Consider the following 15,522-nt stretch of genomic DNA (forward strand, 5'->3'; position numbering starts at 1 on the left):
AACTCAGTGTCTGTTTTCCTGCTCATGCACATTTGGTGCCCTTGTAACATAGTGGTAGTGGGGACATAAATTGGTGGGTACGCAGACATCCGCAAAGGGTCGTCACGTGCACCGTCCGATGATGAAAGGTACCTACCTTTGACCCAAATGGACCCTGTGTTGTGAGTGTGGAAAGCATAGCATTGGTGAAAGTCCTTTTGATGTAACTTATTCTAAGTCTGAAACAAAAACGGTTTACAGTTTCTGTTTTAAGTGAATGTTAATTCACCACAATGAAAATAATACCACAATAATAATTAAAGTAGTGACCTGATGTTGATATTTTAGCAAAAAATTGTTCTACAGTCAAACATTGTTGTGGCTTTGCTACAAATGCCTTAAAGTGATCCCACTATCACATCCTTTGCTGATTAAGACAAAATTACACAATTTAGTTGTTTTTTTACACACAATGGTTGCGCACAATGGTAGAATCTGATGATGCACAGGGTAATAAGTGGCTAAGGGTTGTATTGTGTGCACATAGCCTCCTGTAGTGGAAAAAGCCCTTTGGCACACTTTGGGTACCTCCGCTATCCCAGTGTCCAAATGGAGAGGCTGCCTGGCCCCATCCCTTCTAAAACCTTTGTGACTGACTTGACCTGATAGTTGTAGAGCTATTCTTGATCTATTTTGGGTCTGTGTAGGCGAGGCATACCCCCCAGCATCCTTAGGGCTTAACAGGTTAAAAAGATAAACCTCTTACTAACAATACATCAGAAGATTTATTCTTAATCATCTTTAAGTAAATATAATCCCATTTTAAATAGAAATCCATTCATTTAAATGACAAGTTCTGAAATCTAGCACAGTTGTCATTTCTGTAAGATGTCCAGCTACATTAGACACATGGATTCAAAAAACATGCCACAGTTGTTTCACCCCATCATGCTTTGACAATAAAAGAGGGAACTCAGTTGTGTGATATTAAAGGAATTACAGAAAGCATAACGTGAACATCTGTGACTCACAATTCCACAGTCAAGCATTTCTCTTATCACATCAGCCCAAAGCAATCCATATTGCTTGTGGTGATAAGCTAATTGATTTTCACCTTGGACGAAGAAAATTGAAAAAACTGCAAACTTGTCTGTCACACAATGTTAATGCTCTGGTTTATTAGTGACATTAAATGTATTTAACACGTATGAACAAATGGACTCCTCGTGTATCTTGTCGATTGATGCACAGCCTTGAGTCAAACAGGTTGTAGCCATCGATGGTCATGAGCAGAGTGGACTGAGAGTGTAGACAAGAAATACCTGTTTGGATGGAAGATGGAGAGAAATCAATTAATAAGGATGCAGACAGATGCTGACATTTCTGCTAACACCAAAGAGACTTTTATCTGTGAGATGAGTGCTTGAGCTGGGCTGGTTTGATGTGACTATCCTCTTTGACAGCTGTGGCTGCAGAGAGGCAAGGTTGTACTGCAATTATTGTAATTAATTAATATAATTGATGTAATTTTCTAAACATTTGTTTCCTTGGTTACCCTCTCAAAAATATCTGAGAGTTTTCTGTTCTGTAAAAATTACTACCTGTCCAGTATATTACATAATATATTATCATAATATTGATATTGATAAATTATATATATATTTTTCTTTTTGATTGTTCGTGGGTCACACAGATGGGCAGTGTTGCAGCAGACATTTGCCACAGCACTTACATTAAGAATAACTCACCATAGTACTGTGCTCACAGTGTCACAGGCACATAAGTAAGACGCCATGCTGAATTTCATGATGGTTATTTGAGCAAACCCAACTTTCTGTTCGAAAGAAGCATTTTGCTCTAAGTGAAACACTATTATACAAAGAGCTAGGGGACAAATTGAGGTGTCACTTAGAGACAGATTTTTTTGAGAAATAACATAATCCTAATTGTCCGGAAACCAGTATCCCATCTGCATCATTGTCACCCATGAAATTAAATTTTCACAAGACTAGCTCTGAGTTGATAGAAAATGCTTCAGGTACAAAAGAAAAAACATCTCAGATTTGGTTTCTTTTTACAATGTTCAGCTAGTTTTTGGGGACATTGCAGTGTTTAAGTGATATACTTTTAACATGTTTTTAAGTGTTGTGTTTGTCAACTTTAAACTGCATTGTGTGCAAAGGTAGTTAAATCCATGTGGATTGCAATGGAGGTAATGGAGCACTGGATGAAACTAATGTACTGTATGTGTTTTGCCATGCAAATTGAGAGATAACATAAAAGAGCCCTTTAGATGCAGACTGTTTAGTAAGCATGTTTTCTGCCTTTAATTTCCAGCAGAAACTCAACAGTGATTGCATTGTATTAACTGCCTTTAAACAGTCCACACTTATAGAATGTTGATATTCTTTATATCAAATCTCCCTAATATCTAATACTGTAAATATCGACATCAAGTTTATCACAGCTGAAGTCACTTCATCATTCAATCTTTACTTGATAACAAGTTTTGGAACCGTGGATCAGAGGGTTAGGGTTAGCCTGCAACAGACTAAGTGTAGTCACATAAACAAGGCAGATGTAGTTTCAGACATTTCATGACAATTTCTGTCAAAAACAAATCAGAAATAAAGAAATCCAACATTCAAATAGCCTGCCAACTCTATGTAGAAAGAGTTGGCAGTATCAGCGACACATCAGACATGCAGGCGGTGTGAACACATGTGTGAGCCGGAGCAGTTCAACAACGCAGCCACACGCAACTCAGAAGTGTACAGATTGCTGCGTTGCATCGCTGTCACTTTGAGATGGATGTGGAAATGATGGCTAAATGATGATGCTATCCTCACCACCTCTATCCTTTTATTAGATACAGAATCTCTTACTGGTGCTATCAATGGTGATGAGATTATGACATATTACTTCACTCACAAATATGCATGTTTACCCAACATATTGGAGTAACACGGAATTCAATAAGAGATCATTCATTAAACCTGTCATCTACTGCTTTAAAGAAGACAGAAATAAAAATGACAATAGTTAAAAGAAATTTCTGAGTTAGCAAAAAAATTACCTAATAGACACTAAGTGGAGTTACATGTACAGTAGGCCAACTATTCACTTGTCTTTTAGCTGTTTACTTCAGCAGGAATTAACCGTGAGCTGGATAGCTCTCTAAACCTTTACATCTTCCAGCAGTGAAAAAACTTCATGTGGACTGGCTCATGAAAATTGAGACATCCAGCACAATGCAGTGCTATATTTCCATAAGTCTTTTTTCTCTCAATCTGCTTCCATGAAATCCTTTTTGATCGTGTGCAATCCCTCCTCAGTACCTGGCTCCTGACCATTTTCTACACACAAATGTCCATTTGGCATGAAGAATGCAGCAGACATGATTCTGTTTAACATTTCCAAGCCGGACAAATTGGGCTAAGATACCAGCTGTTAAGCATGGGAAGGCTAATCAGTTTAGCAGAATGCTGAGGATTATGTAGTCAAAGAAGAGTTGTTGTTCTAAACACAATATACTGCAGAGGACAGCACATCTGCTGTTGGTTTCGTTATCTGAGCTATTTCTTCTTGTTCATTCTGGAAGCTCGTCTTAGCCTTGTTATTTGCTTGCTGCTGTTTACCACAGGCCTGTTGTGAAGTGAGTGTCCAATTAACTGTGGATTTGGTGGCATGTGCTATCACATCAGGTTTCCCAGAGTCTCACGTCATATCTGTGCTTGTGTGGCAGGGTGTGAGGGCTTTAGGCCAGCAGTTTTAAATCACTTCCCTCAGCTAAATGTACTGCATAAAACATAGCATGTCTGCATGTGATAAAAGGAAGTAGACACAGGCAGAAAGGATTTGAAAGACAGAAGTCATGTTTTCTGTATGTAGTATGATAGGGTTAGGGTAAATAAATATTACAAAATAATATTTACAACAATAATAGGACACGACAGGACACAGTACAAATAAATGTGATTTTTTTATTGATTTTCATTGGTGCATTTCATTGTCCTATGCGACTACAAACAAATAATGTCACTTTGTTACAACAAAACAGCAAAAGCATAAGGCATGCCTTTACAGGTTTTTTGGTTTATCTATCTCGTTTTCACTTAGGTAATTGACAACAAGTCACTGCTTTATAAAAAAGGACACAGTCACAGATCATCCAAGGAATAACCAGATCTCACTATTAGGGCTGTGTTGAAAAAAATGATTATCTGATTCTAATTGATCATCATTTGAATATTCGGATTTCTCATTCATATCCAAACAAAGTTGGTATTGTAGCTGAAATATCTCCAACTGAATCGATATTGAGTTGATATTGAATGGAATCGGGAATCGCAGCAAATTGCGACCTTTTGAATCGGAATTGAATTGATTCCGAAAATCAGTGGCAATACCCAGCCTTACTAACAGTATGTTAGCTTTTCCTTGGAGTTTAAAATCAGAGACCACATTACTGTTTGACCTGTCCACGTGCAGAACAGGGAAGAATTAAGAAACCTGTTGTGAAATGTCTGGTTTTACCAGAACGTTTCTAAAGTTGTTGTATCTTCAGTTTAAAACAAAAATACATTTGTGTTAATCTGGTTCAAACTCTTCATTTTAGCAAGTTCAGTAGTTGTTCATTAGGAGAACTGCTTCACTTCACCTTTTGGCGCTGAACTTAATAACCCTTGTGGTATAGGCGTAAGAGGGCGGGGGCTGTTATGGTCTTCTCTCTGTAAATTGTTCAAGACTGGCCTCATAAAATAAGGTCCCAGGGTTGAGACACTGTAGGAGTCTGACCCAGGCAACGTGTGCTATAAGCAATGATGCAATAAGCCTTTGTTTAGGGGAGTACTCATGCAGCATTACACTGTGATGGTCACTGAGCTCTCAGCATGGGGCCAAAGGTAAAGTCTTTTCCTGTTCCAGCCTTTTTTTAATTGTTTTACAAGGGAGATCTTTTTTTTTATTTGCATAGACCAAATGTATTGCCCCTGTTTTTTATCTTTCCAAATGTTGATTTCATTTTTATTACTTTTGGTATTAATGTCGTCTGGCATGTGGATTTACCTTTATCTTCTCTTTTCCATCTGTTTATGTTTGAAGTACTGACACTGTTCCCCTTTTTCTTTCATCTAAGCTGTTTGCATATAGATCTGCTTGCAAAGATATACCTCTGACACAAAAGTTTCCATGATTTCTTTGTGACATTTTAGTGACCTTTTGAACTAATAATCTATTTCCATACTATCTTTTTTTTAATTAGCTTTTCCCTTGTTTGTAGAAAAGTAGGAGAGCTGAATTAGCTTTTTGTCTATTCTGTTTTATTCTCTTTGAAGAGAGATAGATGAAAAGGAGGAAATTGTGGGGGTGGGGGTGGTAGCTTTCATAATGCTACTCCAGGCAATTTGGAATGGAGGCTGGCAGCGTCTCTATCAGCACAGGTAACTGAGCTACACCATCTACTCGAGTGTCAAAACATGTAGTACACTCACATCTCCTACACCTACTCTACTGCTGAGTTAAAAAATATTATCTTTTTCCATTGGTAATGTTAATTGCATTGAAACGCATAGTGGTAATAGTCTAAAGTAATTTACCATGAATGAAATCCTCATCTGCCGCACTGCTAGTTTGAATAGTAGAATACTGAATATAAAAAGTATTACATTTACAGGTGCCACTTTCTCCATCTTTGAGATGTTAGATATGTTCATCTATGAAAGTAAAAGCAAACAAAAGAAATCAAAACATTATACCAAAGCAAGATTGTAATAGTCACTTTAATAGCTCCATGTTCCAGATATTGTAAAGAAAGATAACTATTATATTCATCAAATCAATATTGTATTCTGTAATTCAAATATGCTAACATGCTGCTCACTCATGCAATCCAACATTTTAACGGGGTTGCAAATGCTTGGGAAATAAAACATTGGCACAGTTGGGAGTAAATAATACAAAATTACCTAGAAATGCATTTGATTATAGTAAGCTTCAGATGTAATAACAATGGCCACCACTAACAACTACTTTTCTATCAATTAATCTATAGACTACTTTGTTTAGTCGATTAATCTAAATGATTAATTGTCCTCCAGAAAATCTAAATGACACACTGGCACGGTCAATAAGCCCAGGTTCTGGCCTAAACATTTGCTCAAACAATTATTCAGTGTAAATTCTAAGGCAGTAGCAGACGACTTCATGGCTTGATGAGAGTATTTATCAGCTACAAGGACAAAAGATATTAAAAAGCTTTGTCTACTAATGAATTGACACTTCCACATGAAGTAATCATTCACATTTTTGTGACTGATCTCACTGTGTGCCATAAAAAATAATAATCACAAAATAACATTGGTTAAACAAGAATTATAGTGAAGAGATTTGAACTGTGATGTGCTCAACCTCCCAAAGTCAGCAATTACCCAGTTGTAGGAATGGGTATTGTTAAGATTTTATCTTTATCTTTATCTTACCATATCCATATTGATCCAGCTCACACTATTACTGAATCTTTCTTCAAAAGAATGGATTTAAAACAGGATTTGAATTGATTGGGCTGGTTTGTCTCAGCCAGTTTCTCAGTTTACAAAAATCTGCCACATTTTAAGATTTGTGGTAAACTAAGATAATCAGTTAGACTACATACAGACAGCTTTCCTTTTAGCTTTTCATAACAATTCACTATGAGCTTAACCAGCACCATGTTGTGGTGTGAAAACACATCGGGAGAATCTCTTTTCTGTTTGTTCCTTGTTGAACAGGTGGTTTGATGAAGTTCTAATTGGCCTTTTACTTTTTATAGCACTTACAGTAAAATTCAGTAATAGTTGTTACCAAATTGAGTAATCTTGGAGTTATCTTTACCTCACTTGGTTCTGTGTCCAGCACATCCTCTCTGCTCTGCTGTTTGCTCTGCGGGTGTGTGCATGCATGTGGGAGTGTGTACTGCGCATGCAGCCCCACCTCTCCCAGAGAGCAGTAGGAAATAAAAATATGACGGTTAATAGTGACTGGCCGCCACAAATAAATCAATGAATGGGAAACGATTCGTCAATATAAAATATTGGTTGATGCATTTTCATAGTCGATGTTGTTGATTATAGCCACTAACCGCTGCAGCCGTAGTGCTAACATTGCACAACAGGGTTAACTTTTAAAACTACTAAGAATGTATCATCAAAGAAATATATGAACAGTGCTAATGAGAGTCTTGAAAGTGTGAGTTCCTTTAATGCCAGAACATACTCGAGCACAAGAAATTATTGTCCTTAGTGCTCCTCACTGTGCATGTAATTTAATTGAGCTTTGGATCAATGCAGCTAGGCCTAAAAGCCTCTTTGGCATGTTAGTGTCATCACTTGAATTGAATGCACAAACTTCGACTTGCCCTTTGTGTCTTGCTACATACTGAAAGCGTCGCCTGGGGTGTGGGCTGAGTAATACTGTTGCAGATGATGACTCCAGCCCTGTCTTGAGTCTGGCTGAGTTCAGACTATGAAACCCACCAAATTGAAATGTGAAATAATTCATGATAGAGGATGTAAAGTCAGGTCATAAATCCAATGGGGATATTGCGATGTGCTACATAGGCTTAAGGAAACTTGGAAATTGAAAGGGTTTCTCCGCTCACAAGAAACTCAGTAGCCTGCAGGGCTGAACTGAAAGGAAAAAAAAATACAACAACTAAAAGGAAATGAAAAATCCAGTTGCAATGATACATGCAAAACATGATAAATGAAATCAAATGAACTACTGTAAAGAATGATACCTGTTCAACTTTTAAAAGCAGGACATTCGCAGTTTGTGGTATTTACATAACAAGGACAAAAAGACAGTGAATAAGCATGGAAGTGAGTTGAGCCTTGTTGACAGTGTGGCCTTTTGTTCCTGGTGAGGACAGTTGCTAGATTGAACTGATCTGACTTTAGAGCCTAACCATTTATCTTGGTCAGTCATATCTGATCTGTGGCTGTCAAGTAGAGACGCAAGTAGAGTGCTCCTCGGAGAAATAAACTGCTTGGAGAGCTAGCGAGGGGTCTGCTTTACCTCTGTACCGTGGCAGCAGTATTTCCTTTACTATTAAGTATACATGTATCTCCACAGGAATGACCAAATATTCGACTATGAAACACATAATAAATGAGTCAACTGACAAAAATAATCGGCAGCTATTCTAATAATCAATTAGATAATCCAGAAAAATGCCAAACATCCCCTTTTCCAGCTGATCACCTGTGAGAATTTGTTGTATTTGATGATAAATTTGACATTTTATGGTTTTTACTGTTGGTCAAGTAATGGTCGATTTAAATAATGTAAAGTAACAGTGATTTCTTGATCAAATCCCTATGTAACATTATAAAGAAGAAAACTACTCGGCCAAAATAATTCAAACTTTTCTTACAGTTCTAACAACATAATATTTAGTAGATAATTTACAAAAAAAAGCCTCAATTTAGTAGTAGTAGTAGTGTAGGTTAAAAGATAAAATGGGGAAAAATAAATTACTTACTTTGCTCCAGCTGCAACAAAATGCTTTTGGTCCTGCAGCCATATTTTCCACTGCAAGATTTCCACTTTAGTTCACCTCTCTCCAAGGATCCTCTGAAAAGATAAATAAATAAATAAAAAAAAAAAAAAATGTAAAGATTGGATTGGCACAGTTGCAGCTCAGCACTGTCACTCCAATTTAGAAGGCTGTGAACTGATCCTTTTGACCGTGTCTTCCGCTACCTGGGCCATTTCTAAGCCACAGATGATAATCCTCAAGGGGACCTCATTAAGTCTTTGCTCCAATTAAGCCATGCTCATTTTGCCGCGGCACAATTGCTCTCTACCACAGTGCACAAATCCTCCAACAGTGGATTAGGCTGATCAGTGGGTGGGATGAAAATAGCAACAGTGGTATGTCAGTGGGAGAGGTGAGCATTTCTAAGGTGTCAGTAGCCACCGCTTGCAGGTCTGGTGGTATGCATCAAACAATTTGAGTTTAGGGAAACTATATCAGATGTGAAATTATAGTAAATTTGTCACTACCATAAATATGGCCTATCTAAGTAGCTCAAATATGGCTTTGCAAGTGGAGTCACCGAGCAAGGCAATACTGCTGAACTTTGATATAGTGAGTAAATTCTAGCTGGCATTAAGACTTTTGGGGCCTAAATTTTTCTTATCCTTTTACATTTTCATAATCCAGTTGAAGTACGGATGAGACTGGCTGGATAAGTCGTCTTCACATCTTGACTCCTCACTATATGTTTCTTTCATAAAAAGATAGAAAAATTTGAGTTGTCATAATCACAGTAATTTAAATTGTCAACATTAAATAAGTTGACAGACTGTTGTAATATTGACTCATCTACAAAATTGTAACTAAAACTCTACTGTGGAAGTATCCTGATGTGACCGCGGAAGGTCATGCACAATGTATAGTGATAGTCTATATAAACAGAATATTCATAGCTTGTAATCTTCAACTGAACTTATTCTCAGTGTGGGAGCATGTGAATCTGAATGTTGAGTAACATTAGCATCTGTCAGCACTATATTGTGCATTATGAAATACTACTTCCTGCTTCGTCAAGTATTTTAAGTTTCCAAGTCATGCAGAACTCAACCAGTCAAAGGAATAGATTTTATTGGTGAGCGTTCAACCCAGTGAACACATAATATTGAGCACGAAAGCCGCTGGCATAAGTTCTGAAAGGCCACATCATCAAGAACAGAACCCTGATGAGGTGATGGCCAATGGATCTGACCGCCAAATGTTTTTGCTGACAGCTGACTCTACGCTCATTGAAATGCCTCACAGCAAACATTTGATGTGTTGTAATTCTTTGCTAACCCATCATTTTGCTACCCCTAAAGTGGCACTTTCAGTGGTACACATATCATTAGCTCTTTGTATTCAGTATATTGCGCTTCTACCGTCAAACGCCTTGAATTCTGGTTGAGCTACATTTAATGTTTTTTTTTTTTTTTTTTCAGACAAAACAGTTAATATTCTGAACACACAAATGTGCACAAAAATAACACAATAGTAGCCAAGGTGAGGCATATGTACCTTTATAGACCATGATTGTAACTGGTAAGATAATAGAGAGTTACAAGAACAAGTAAACCATTGTTTCACATACACTTTGGTTACCTTTCAGTCAGTTTCGTGTTTCATTTTGGCTGCTTTACGGTCGACTGAACATGCTGCTCTCTCCCACTCTTCTGTCAACTCGGAGAACCACAGCCACAGCAAGCATGGGCGACTGCAGATTCACCAAGCAGTACTGGTGACGCTTTAAAGACCCCCTCCTATGACAAATAATTTTTTAAAACTTGTTTAACCTTGTAACCTTGTTTTTATATGACGCAACACATATCATGAGCAAAACAAGCAGTCAGTGCCATAGCTGACTATTCCCACCTTGGAACTGTAGTGTACCAAAAACATAGATTCAGACAGCTAGGGTTTCATATGTCACAAATAAAGGAGCCAATCCCGTAAGGGGAAGGGGCAAAAGAAACCCAAAAATGTTGTCAGTACAGAAAGCAAAAGTTTGCATTAGCGCAACCACTAAGGCTGCTCCAGCTACTGCCACATTCTAACAATCTAACAACATAAAGAAATAATAAACTATGTTTACCGATCTGATACATCTGCTAGTTGCTGATTGTAGGTGCACAACAGACTCCTCATCTGAGTCCGGGTCTGACTGAGTCATGTATGGCTAAGTCTCTCTGATGTTTCCTCTAACACATCTTGACACGTATTGCCTTTTCACCTGTTAATGTAGCACTAGCAGTGGTGGTGGGTGGGGCGCGAGGCCTGATCCAGAATTTCTCAGTGAGGAAGTATGTGTAGATGTGCTTCCAGCGCCTTTTCAGAGGTTTTTATTATTTTTATGTGGAAAACTACTAAACAAAATTTTAATCATAGCACAGTATTTTTTACATACTTTAAAAGGTGTCGGCGGGGACTTTAAGGGAAAGTAGCTAATGTTTTCCCAAAATGTAACTACATTTGTTGCTATGATCTTCTGTAAATTGACTAAAAAGGTCCGAAAAGTCAGTTGCGTGTTTTATCTAGTCACCTTGAAAGTGTTTCAACAATGTGTGTCAGTCGGCCAGTCAGTCAGTCAATAGGGCACATTCACTGTCTGAGGCTGCACCACAAAATTGAATGGCAGGAGCCCTGCAAATGCTACTCACCTGTCTTCTTCAACTGAAATGATGGAGTAATGAGCCATTCTCTGGCAGCTGTTTAGGCAGAAAAATGATCAGGCAAGACCAGGCAAGGAAAAAGAGACTGTGCACATGTCATGTGGATCTTTTCTTGCCTACTACCCTGGTGTAGTTTAGCTAATGTTACTTCTTGGACTGACATTTCTTCAAGGATGTTTATCCTGGATCGCTGGGTATTTGTGGTCGCTGAGTTGGTTAAAGTCGTGAGCTCACTCTCCATGTCTGCTCTGATTTGTGTTTTTTTTCTTTTCTTTCAGGCCCTGGAGTAAGTGACCTGTGAATATAGTCACACTGGGGATTTTCTAAAGGACTTCCTTGCTTCTGTAAGAGTGTAGGGACATCTGACATTGGGAAGCCCTGCAGGTATGTCAAGATAAATTCATATCATCTGTTAATTGTGGATATTTTTACCTTTTTAATTCATTTATGTCAGGTTTGGATTAAAAAATCAGTTTGGAATAAAAAGGCAACTAAATATATATGTCCAACAATATTTAGATAAAATCCACAACAACCACATACATGGTAATCCAAGCACATACACACCAACTGTATTTAAATTTATCTATACAGAACTTAACCACACATTATTTGAAAGTAACTTAAGAGATAAAGCTATAACAAAAAGAAACCATAAAACAAGGCTGAAAAAAACAATGAAAACTGTTTATGTGAGTCACAGGTGGAGCAAAAGCAAATCATGTGTATTTAAAGGTGAATATTCAGCTAGCAGGCCTGATGTCACTGGGCCATCTGCTCCAGTGTTTGGGTCCCCTGACAGTGGAAGCCCAATTACCCCTAGTTTATAGTATATCACAGAAAATTAAGATGTTTGTTATCCTCAACTTGCGCTTAAATTTGATTTTCAGCATTGCACAGCCTGGAATTTATAATAACACACGTGTGGCAAATGGTAAAATTGAGATATTAGTAACTATATGCAATTAATATGATGAGCACTGTGGAGTAATAGATGATACTTGTCCGATTCCTCCTAATGGTCAGACTCTGCACCACCATGTCCTCATTTCTGTAAAACACTGCAGCAAATGGGAAGAAAGAAGATTTTGGTGGAGCTGTCCTCTGGGATTTTTCTATTTTCATAAATTACATATAGACTTAAATAGCTTCACTAACCACAGTGTGAAAACCTTTACATTTAAAGAACAATCACATTCAATGAAGTGTGCCCATATTTTGCTGAACAGGGTGCGTGTTTCTTATGAGTCGTAAGAGGATGGTGTCATGACAGTTGATTTAATATGATTCAAGCAACCAAGCAATATTTGGTGTGTAGGTTGCGACATCAGGTACCAAAAAACAATGTCTAATGCCACTTTCAATTTGGCGTAGTATACTGACGACAGCTGATGTTGATATTTTGTTGATTTGAAGTCCTGTTGTTAAGTAACCAAAATCACAGTCTAGTTGTGAGCAATACTCAATATCTGCTAAACATCACAATGTCACTTAGCCAACGTTGGGTTTTGACAGCAACCCAATTTTCATTCCCAACCAAAATTTTACATCTGTCCAATCCGGTGCCTGCTGTGATGCTGCCCCTGATGGTCACCAAGTCATGCTAAGTCAAGTAGCTTTTAGCAAACAAGTACCTGTCTTTTGAAAACAGGTTTGGAGCTGTAGACACAGACATAAAGATAAGCTATCCAAACAGTAAATAAAAAGCAAATCCTGCTTCGTGGACGAGCTTGTGTTATTTGAATGGAATTCTTACATTCGTAATTGTATTTTGTCAAGACAAAAAAAAAAAAAAAAAAAAAAAGGAAAAATAATGTTTGTTTCGCTGTATCACCAGCATCAGTATTTCTTCTCAATGCTTAGAGGCATCAAAGTGACATTTTTTCCTACCAAAGGGCAGAGATGACAGAGAATGACTTGGAGGGTGTCGCACACATCTAACCAATATGCTTAAGTGCCTGCCCTCAAATGCCAATGCTGTAAGTTTCTAGTCAAACCTAATGGGTCTGGTTAAGTTTTCCACCATTTGCCTTTCATGTCACTCTTTCAATAAATGAACCAAGGGAAAATGTGGCAAGAAAGACTGGGACCGGTTGGAAATTAATGTGATCACGTCGGGGGAGGGACTGTGCTGAACGGCGTGTGGAAAGAAAATGTTTCTCCCTGAACTCCCCTGCTGCCGTGAGGCATAACACAATTAGACTTTAGATTGTTTTTTCTTCTCCCTCTGCCCATCTGATTTCTGCTCTTGCCAGGCTATTCTCTTTCATCTGCTTTATTCCTCTGTATTGTCATAATGTAGCAGACCCTGAGTGCTCTCACAGATCACTGGTACAGCTTATCAGTGAAGTGGTGCCGCTTCAAATTGGGTCCCTTAATTTAGTCTCTCTACATTCATTCTCAGGATTACACTTTGAGGGGAAAAGGCTGTAGTGTTGGAGAGGAAAGATAAACATACTCTAGGTAGAACAATCTAGACTGGTACATGGAAATCTCATGCAGGCAAGAAAGAAAACTGTTTTTGCAGCTCTGAATGTTGAAGCAGCTCTTAGCTACCTTGAAGCGTCTGTCCTGCTCAATCCTAAACAGTGCTGGAGAGAGAGCATGTTGACATCAGGTACAAATTTCCTCTCCGTTAAAGCTCATTTTATGTATATCTGCTGTTAATACAATAAAAACAGATAATTAACAAATAAAATACATTGCATCTATAATTAATCTTCCTCCACTTTTGTATATTTAGGTGAGAATATTTAACTAAATCCAAACCTCCTCAAAGGCTCCCATTGAAAAGACGTGTGCGTAGTGGTGATGGTCGTAAAACGTGAGATTATTCATGAGTTGTTTGATTGTTCACCAACCTTGATGATGCTACCATATTTTATAGTGCACTGTATATGGACAGTAAAGATTTGAAGGAGAGGTCAATGTGTGTCTTCTTGAGAGAGGAAAAAAAATAACCATGTAGTGGTGCGCCCGCTCCAGTACTTGGTACACAGGCCTCATGGTAACTAGCGAGAGAAAGACGACTGACGAGCTTCATTTAATGGAGCAGGCTAGCTAAAGCACCAACACACACATACACGCAATTCCAATTTAACTCTCTTCCAATTATGTTACACCTACACCAGACTAATGGTGTTATCAACTAAATGTCACCAGATAACAAAATCTATCCAAGTTTCATGCAGAGGTATTTTAGTAAGTTTATTTTAGTACTACTGTACACAATAGCTTACCAGCTAAGGAAGGTGTGTCTCTGTACTTCTCTCTCTCACTGCGCTCTTAAAGTTACACACACAGATAACTTTACTTGAGAACTTTACATGAGAAAATTGTTTTAATTAACGTACAGTTGCAAAATACTTTGTAATTACCTTCCTGAAGTCAAAGGCTGAAAAATCCTGTCCATAAGGTCTTGCAACAAAATTGTGTGGAGAAAGGCAGGTGTCCAGCATAACCGTTATACTCCCATCATTTGTGTATCTGTTAGGAAGATTGTAGAGATGTCAGGTCCTCCTCTGTCTGCCTGATAACCAACATCTGAGTTGACCGTCACCAAAGACAAATTATGGTTTCTGCTGATTCACAGGAGCCATATATTTACTGTAGAATTCACCCGCCAATGAATTTTGACAATGATGCAATGCAGATCTACAGCAACATGCCATATACAGGTTGTACAGTAAGCATTTGTTCATTATGCAGTAATAATGCTGTGAAAACTACAGAAACTTGTTACAGTGTATTCATTCCCACTAATGCAGCCATACCCGAATTATTACCTCTATCAAAAATGTTGCTTGAAAATGATGAGTTTCAGAAACCTGTGCTGTGTCCATGTGGTGCTTCTATAGAGGATTTTAAGTCTCTAACTTGTAAGCTGCTTTACAGAGTCTGAGCTTAATTCACCAAATATTTTTCGAGCATGTCTTCTGTGTGAATCCATGATACAAATGATATTTAGTCAGGGTTAGAAATATTGTATTTGCTAAACATAACAATGGGATTGGAAATAGACCATACCTTCATAATAATACAAAACGTACCTGACATACATGTATATTCCAAAAGAGCAAGATATACCAGATATTGCTCAGAATGCTCAGTTTGTTTTCACAATAAGCATTGGATTAGAGTGACATACAGTATGGTTGCAGCTGTGAAGGGAGTCCAACAGAGTACTTAACCAGTGTGATGCTAATTTTACTGAATCTAATGGGCATATATACCTACTGTCTGCTTCCTACATTAGGGTATTTTCCATGCCATTTTCTGACTTGTCGTCAGATGCTGATGTTTCATGTGCTGGTTTCAACATAC

The 15,522-nt window shown here is 37.9% G+C and overlaps 1 protein-coding gene across 6 annotated transcripts in view; it reads left to right on the plus strand.

Annotated features, from left to right (window-relative positions):
* lingo2 (leucine rich repeat and Ig domain containing 2) overlaps positions 1-15,522 on the plus strand; it is a 200,907-nt gene that overhangs the window by 59,393 nt on the left and 125,992 nt on the right. For all 6 annotated transcript variants that reach the window (XM_056382300.1, XM_056382303.1, XM_056382299.1 and 3 more), the window contains one exon: positions 11,478-11,583. The gene's annotated coding sequence lies outside the window, so the exon portion shown is untranslated. The remainder of the gene's footprint in view (positions 1-11,477; positions 11,584-15,522) is intronic.

The sequence above is a fragment of the Seriola aureovittata genome, chromosome 8, assembly GCF_021018895.1.
Source record: "Seriola aureovittata isolate HTS-2021-v1 ecotype China chromosome 8, ASM2101889v1, whole genome shotgun sequence".
Taxonomy (NCBI): Eukaryota; Metazoa; Chordata; class Actinopteri; order Carangiformes; family Carangidae; genus Seriola; species Seriola aureovittata.